Source organism: Martes martes (genome assembly GCF_963455335.1).
Source record: "Martes martes genome assembly, chromosome: 11".
NCBI classification, from domain to species: Eukaryota; Metazoa; Chordata; class Mammalia; order Carnivora; family Mustelidae; genus Martes; species Martes martes.
Window position 1 is genome coordinate 102,061,771 of NC_137899.1, and position 7,951 is coordinate 102,069,721.

The 7,951-nt window shown below is 44.1% G+C and overlaps 1 pseudogene across 1 annotated transcript; it reads right to left on the minus strand.

The window, feature by feature from the left end:
- Window positions 1-1,216: 1,216 nt before the first annotated feature.
- Window positions 1,217-6,713, minus strand: LOC308352524 (GTPase IMAP family member 4-like; annotated as a pseudogene). The gene is made up of 2 exons: window positions 5,907-6,713; window positions 1,217-2,168 (listed from the first exon to the last, which is right to left on the minus strand). The product of its transcript is annotated as a GTPase IMAP family member 4-like (transcript).
- Window positions 6,714-7,951: the final 1,238 nt, after the last annotated feature.

Sequence of the window (7,951 nt, forward strand, 5' to 3'; positions counted from 1 at the left end):
AGAGCAAGGAGAGTTGACATAAATCACATATGACCACAAGGAAGCTGGAAATGTGCTTTGGGAAGCCTGGAAATGATTAGGTGAGAAGTACCCTGAAGAAAGGAATAGAGACATCTCCTACTGTTGTCCATATATTAAAGGGGAATTTCTGCACAGGGAAAACAAGAAAGGTCTCTGAAACCTGGGTTACACATGATTTCTACTGGCACCGAATGAATGAATCCAAGGGGAATGTGGTAGTTGACTGGCAGAGGGGTTGGCAATGTGGCTGGAATCTTCCAAGATAAAGAAGGAGAGATCTCTTGAAGGTTGACCAAGACTAGCTCCCAAATCATCTTGAGCTTTTATCCAAAAAGTGAAACTCATCCCTGTGTTCTTAGAAGAAGGAGCAATGTTATTTTCCAAGAAAAAGTGGACTTCAATTCTTTATGAGTATGAGAGATCAGAGAAGTTTTATTATAATAACAAGAACCAAGCAGTTCAACTGGGTGGGGCACAATAGTGTGCAGAGGACCTTCAAACCAGTAAGTAATCAAGTTGTGGTAGCAACAGTTAGTTTCACAAGAAAAGGAGAAGACGGGTTAATTCAGCAACTATTTTGCATTGAATTTGGTCAAAGAATAGCTATGGAGATGTCTGAACACAGCAAACATTGTTTCCTTATGTGCTGAATCTTTGTCTGTCATCCACTCTCTCTGGCATTTCACTTAGTTGAGTTCTAAGAGATCTATTTTCCTGATGAGTCTTTGTTCTTCAATGGGCAGATGATAAGGAACAACTTGAGTCCTTCTGTAAAAGTGTAATTAAACACATTTCCAATCATCTGGAAAGAATTCTGTAAGTATCTCCATCTAAAGATTACGCAACACAAAGAACTAATCTTTCTAACAAACCATATGTGTAAGGTGATCACTGTATCCTGAAGGCAAAAATAAGGGAGTAGAAGTCACAGAGGGAGATGATCCAGAAAACTAGAAAGAAGCTAGAGAAGAAAGTTTTACTAGGGAGAAACAGAGAAAGTTTGGGGTCATCTTCTTGGAAGAATTCACGAGGTAGAGAACATCCATACTTTCTGCTCTGGAGTTCCACCAATCGACAATTTGTCCTTCCTCTGCTAAGTCAACCAATCCTCTAGGGATTGCTAACAGTGAACTTTTACATCCGTTGGGAGAGCCTGGGAGACGCAGCTGAGAGCACTCTGACTTTGGTGAATGAGTCATGGGGGCAGGACCACCAGAAAATAGATCTTTGCACTCTGTTCAATCTTCCTTAAACAGAAGTGAGAAAATAAAGCAAGCCAGCTCCATGCTTGCATGATTACGTCAAGTATCCCACTTTTACTCTCAACTTCCTCTCTGGCATTTTGCTGCTTTAGAGCATAGAAAGCCTCCTTCTCTGTCAATTCCCACTCTGTTTCTTCCTTTCACTCTGTTTCGGCTGCTTCAGTTTATCTTCCAGCTTTCTGATTTTCTCTTCAAACTCCTCTCTGATCTGCATCGTCTGTCTCTCTAGCTCTGCTCTGTAAAATTCTTGTGTCACTTGGACTTGTTTCTGAATCTCCTCTTCGGCCTTTTGGTACATCTTATTGGTGTAGCAGCCTCCTTTGTTCTCCATCACCATGTGCTGGACCAGGGCCAGCAGCTGTGCTCTCTGGGCCTCCAGCTCAGCTCATATCACCCAATTGTTAAATAGGCAGTAGCGATCCCCAAACTCATGCACCAGCTCTCAGATGCTGTCTGGGGCGTCTCTAAGAATTTATGGAAACCGATGTCCTCCAGCGCATCTTTCCAGGTGAATAAGAGAATCATGTATGTCTTAGCTCGGGGTCCAAACATTTGCAGAATCTTCTCCATGGCCTCCTGGTCTTCCTGTGTGTACCAGCCCAGCGGGACCACCAGGAGCAGAGCGTGAGGCCCCGGGGAGGTCAGGAGGACACAGTGAGCAATCTCCTTCCTTATGTCAGCATCCTGTATCTCAGTGTTGAAAACACCAGGTATATCCACGACGACAAGTTCTCTCCCGGCACCTGCTGGCCGATGTTGCTGCAGGACTGGAAGCAAACATTTTCTCCCCAAGGATGTTGTTGCCCATTGCACTTTTTCCTGCTCCAGTCTTACCCACTAAGACAAGTCTCAGTTGTGAATCTCTGCGGTCTTGGGTTTCAAGCCCTGGGACATCAGGAAACAAAAGCCACAGCATTAGGATGGACCTCTGGCCGTTTCCCCACCAGGGCTCCTGTTCCCCTCACACGCTCCTCCTCTCTGGCCCTGGGCTCCCCTCCCGTGCGTGACCTCTGCACTCATAGGAGCACTACGGACGCCCTTCTACAGAAGCCTGCTGACAGTCTTCGTGAAGCCTGATGTTCCCTTGCAGCATGTGGGGAAGGTCCAAGGACTTTCCAGGATTCCATGGAGCTTCTCACTCTTGCCTTTTTAGCAAAGTAGCCCACAGAAGTGGAAACAAAAGAGTTCAAGAAGAGAATTCTGAGCTGTCATGAGTAGCTGTTCCTCATAAGAGCAATGCAGGAAGTAACTCGAAAACTGACTTTGGGACATCTCCGTGGGAGTTCCTCCCCCAGTTTGTATTCAAAATGGAACTTTTCTTCTTTGCATCCAGAAGCCAGGTAGGCGGGTTCTACAACCCATCCCGTCCTCACAGGGTACAAAAGGGATGCCTTGGCAGGAAGACAAAGCGCTGTTGCTCCTGACTCTACCCTTCCCCTGACAACCTTACCTGTCACGCTTAACTTTCCTGTTTCTGAAATGAAGTGTGATCGTCGTACCCATCACCCACACAGACACATCCCACACATCCTTAACAGTAGACTTCAAGTCTTGAATTCTTCCTCAGGTCTTCCTCTACAAATCCTAGTTTAAATTCTGCATTATGGGTCATGACGATCACATATTTCAGTAACGGGGACCATGCACACATTAAAGGCTGGAAGTTCCAGTCCCCAGGACTCAGAGAAAACTGGGATATAAAATATGGTAAGATAATTGAGTGAGCAATATTTCATTTGTCAAGAAAAAAGACAACGATTTATTTGATTTGCTCATTTTTCCTCTGGGTATGTCTTCCTTTCCAAAATAGAATATAAGGTTGAGAGAAATCAGCTCACAGAAGTTCCATGTTCAGTAGGCCCTAACACAGGTTAATTGAATTAATAATGTTTCTGCACATCTCTGAGGGAAAATATCTTTTAAATGGTTCTTGCATGAAAACATCACGTCACAGCACGAATACTACCACACAGATGAGTCGTTCTCAAGAAGTACATTTGAATATAAGAATTGCATGATGGTAGGGGCGCCTGGGTGGCTCAGTTTGTTAAAGCCTCTGCCTTCGGCTCTGGTCATGATCCCAGGGTCCTGGGATCCAGCTGCGCATCGGGCTCTCTCCTCCTTGGGGAGCCTGCTTCCTCCTCTCTCTCTCTGCCTGCCTCTCTGCCTGCTTGTGATCTCTGTCTGTGAAATAAATAAATAAAATCTTACAAAAAAAAAAAGAATTGCATGATGGCAAAGAGCAGGTTGGTCCAGCAGTGTCCTTTGACATATGTTTAGAATATGTTTACTTATGAGAGTCTTTTTCTTCTGTGATTCTTGTGTTGAACTCCAATCGTGATACTTGCGATGAAGCTTAGAACAAGCAGGGATTTAGGATCTTATTTTTTTCCAGACTTCATCTCTAATCCATCTCCCTAAAATTCACTGATACAGTAAATACTCTCAGTCATGTTCATAGACCAAAGGATGACTGTAAAAATTCTAATGATTTGAATTTTGGATGTGTGCAATCACTGTAAATGATAGAAAGTCACCCCTCCAACTTTGAAGTTTCTCAATTATTTTATTTTTTCAAAATTTTATTTATTTATTTGTCAAGTAGAGAGAGCACAAGTAGGGAGAACAGTAGGCAGAGGCAGAAGCAGGCTCCCTGCTGAGCAAGGAGCTCAATGTGGGACTTGAACCCAGGACCCTGGGATCATGACCTGAGGTGAAGGCAGACGCGCCACAGACTGAGCCACCCAGGCATCCCAGGTTCTCAATTATTTTAGCAAGACAGAACCTTTCAAATACTCACTGCCAATGTCACAGCTTGGAAAGGAAAGGAAGAGATTTTTCTGGTGGCAGAAAACACCAGAGGGAATTTCAAACCAACAGCAGCAATAAAGACCAAGGAGTGCTCTCAGAGTAAAGTGGGAATCCTATGATTTATCAATCAGAATTCTAGTAGCAAAATGATGGTCTACTCTCATTGGGTCCTTGGGGGAAAGGTGAGATAAGAGACTTCCTACAAACTGTGGATACAGAGCTTTGGAAAATGACAAAGGGGAGTGCTAGTAACAGTGAGAAAATGATACCCCAATCCTAGGGGGGTGAACAAAGAATGGAACCCAGAACCACCATGAGAGGAGCTGTTGCATTTGGCTTAGGGTTGCAGCTGGTCAGAGAGGGCCCTGCAGGGAGAGAGGCAGGAGAAAGAAGACCCAGCCTTGCTTTTCTACTCCCATGGGGTCTCCTACTTGGACTTCCCATTGGCCAGACCAAGCAGAAGTCAGAGAGTAAGAGATCCCACCGATGTAGTCAGTCCATAGCGATCAGCCTCCTGGGGCAGAGATCTAGGGTGAAGAAGGCTGAAGTGTGGGTCTGCAGAGGTCAATGAAAAATATTTGGTACAGAGGACATTTTTAAGCTACAATCAGACACATTTTACGTTAGGATGGGACCTAAAAAAGAGGAGAGAAAAGCAATAAGAGATCTCCATGAACCACAGAACCAGCTTTCCAGAGAAACCCAATGCTTCTCTAACAAATCACTCATAGACCAGCCCTGCAGCAGCACATGTCAGCAGTGGCGCTAACATGTAATGGATGCAGCATTTCTTATTTGAATTTTCCTAAATTGAGTCTTTCGAGTCTATATATCATTGCCTGAGAACGCCAAGTTTGTAACTTCTTAAATTTGTCAACACTGGAAGAGGGATGGGATAATGGGAGGTGAGGGGCACCAAGCTGGGAAGAGGTTTCATTCCAGTCAGCTGTCACCGCAGAACAAACCATTCCGAAGCTCAGTGGCTTAAAACAACAACCACCATTTATTTTTTTCTCATCAATCTGCAATTTGGGCAGGACTCAGTGGGGATTGCTCATCTTTGCCCTTTGCAACTCTGTCCGAGGCAGTGGGGCGGGTAGAGACCTGCTTCTGTGTCACCTCGCTTGTACGGCTAGGGAGTTGGTCCAGCTGGAAGGTAAAAGAGAAAGGAAGAGGGAACCTGGGTGGCTCAGTGGGTTAAAAGCCTCTGCTTTCGGCTCAGGTCATGATCCCAGGGTCCGGGAATCGAGTCCCACATGGGGCTCTCTGCTCAGCAGGGAGCCTGCTTTCTCCTCTCTCTCTGCCTGCCTCTCTGCCTACTTGTGATCTCTGTCTGTCAAATAAATAAATAAAATATTTAAAAAAAGAGAGAGAAAGGAAGAGGGAAGGGAAGTTGGTCAGCAATGTCAAGCTGGGAGACTCAACAGGCAACATGGCCTTTATCACAACATTATGGCCGGGTTCTGAGGGCAAGCATCCCAGCAGGGCCAGGACCATTTTCCTTGTCTAGGCTTAGAGTCCCAAAGGGTTGTTTCAGCCATGTGCTATTTATCAAAACAGTCACAAAATCTGTCCAATTCCAAGGTAGGGGACATAGACCCCTCATCTCGGTGGGAGAAGTAAAGAAGTCAGATGGTAAGAAGAATAAGTAGGCTAGAACGCATTGTCACAGCCATCTTTGAAAAATACAGTCCACTGTTATCACAAGTCAGTAAATTCAGAAGCAAAAGTGAAATTGACAGGACTACCAAAACATATGCCATATTTTTGAAAACAACCTCATGATCCCATTTAATTCCTCTGAAAGTGCACTCGTCTCAGCTTCTTCCCTTAGACTTTTTATTTGTTCATCATACTTTATCTTCAGCACTTTTATTTTTTCCTCTTGTTCTTGCTGTGGTTTATGAGTATATCCCTTTTCTAGTCGTTTAATTTCTTTATTTAATGGATCCGTGTAGATTTTCTTCAGGACTTCTGTCTTTTTTTTCCCAGACTCTCCTCCATGTTCTTGTAAACGGTATCAGAAAAGTAAGCCCCACCATTGCTCCACACCATCTCTCCTATCATCCCCATCAGCCCCTGAACTGGAGCTTCCTTCTCAGCTCCTGTGGCTCTGTTATTGAAGGCACAGAAGCGGTTCCCACAATCCTTGATGATGTCCTTCAGGATGGGATCTACATCTACTATACAGTCATATATGCTAAATCCTCCCAGCTCTCTTTGTGAGTGAACAAAACGATCATGTGCTTCAAGGCTGCCTTCCCAAAGACAGCCTTGATCAATGCCACGGTCTTCTGCTCTTCATCCGTGGAGCTGCCCAGCTGCAGAACCAGGAGGATGGTGTGGGGCCCAGGGCAGGAGTAGAGGACACACTGCCTGATTTCCCTGCAGGTGGTTTCCGGGGTCTCCTTGGTGTCAAAGAGCCCCGGGGGGTCCACAACAAGAAGATTCCTCCCCTTCCATTCCCAAGATGCTTTTTGACACTTTTTGGTAACAGCACGGGGAGGCATTCTAGAGTCAGATGCTTTTCTCCCAAGGAGAGTGTTTGCTGTTGCGCTCTTCCCATTTCCAGTTTTCCCTACCAGAACCGTCCTCAGTGTCGTCCTTCAGGTCGGCCATGTCAATATCAAGAGGATCTGGGACTTAGGTATCCACAGACCTGAAGGAAGGGAAGGAGAAGAAAAAGGGTCAGTGAAGGTACGTGGAAAACATTACCCCCTCTTCTCCTTTCTGTTTCTCTTTGAACATGTGTCATAGTCTACTGTCCGCGGTGATCCCACAAAGACAGAAAGATGAAACAGTTCAAACACCGTGGAAGAAACAACAAAAGAGTTAAAGAGTTTCCACACCAAAGAAAATCAGGTCCACATGGTTTCATGGGGAACTCACTTCAGCCCTTCAAGAGCTAAGAATCTCCATGCTTCTAACGCTGTTCCTGATGATTTAAAAAGAAGGAAAACTTTCGATTCTTTCTACGACATAGGTGTAATACTGATCCCGAAGACTAACAAAGATTTCACCAGTAAATAAAGCTACAGACCTGTCCCGTTTGTGAAACTCATACAAAAATCCTAAATACATTATTAGACACTAACAAGTAATACACCATGATTAAATGTGATTTATTTCAGAAGTCCTAGGGTGGTTCAATATGAGAAAAAGTGTTATAACAACACATTCCCATGAACACATTAAGATGAAAATACCTACATGCAGAAAAGACATCTCACCAGGGGCGCCTGGGTGGCTCAGTGGGTTAAAGCCTCTGCCTTCGGCTCAGGTCATGATCTCAGGGTCCTGGGATCGAGCCCCACATCGGGCTCTCTGCTCAGCAGGGAGCCTGCTTCCTCCTCCTCTCTCTCTGCCTGCATCTCTGCCTACTTGTGATCTCTCTGTGTCAAATAAATAAATAAAATCTTAAAAAAAAAAAGACATCTCGCCAAATGCAATACTGATTCATGTTTAAAGCATTTCATAAAATTTAAGTTATTAGATACTTCTTTAATGTGATCTTATATACATATAAATTAAAAATTTTTGTCATCACTTTTTTTTCCCCTGCAGCTAAAAGAGTTGACTATAAAATTCATTTGGATGAATAAAAAAGGAAATTAGCCCAGGCAATCAAGAAAGAGAAGAACTATGAGGGAGGACTGGCTCTACCAGATAGCAGAGCATTTTAACCTCTTTAATTAAGGCACTGTGACATCAGTGCATGAATGCAGAGACAGAACAGTGAAACCAAACCAGAAAATTCAGAAACAGACCAAGTTAATCATACTGTATTCATGAATATTCAAGTCAATTATATTATGCTACATTTATATTCAATAAGTCAGCATCTCACATCAGTGGGG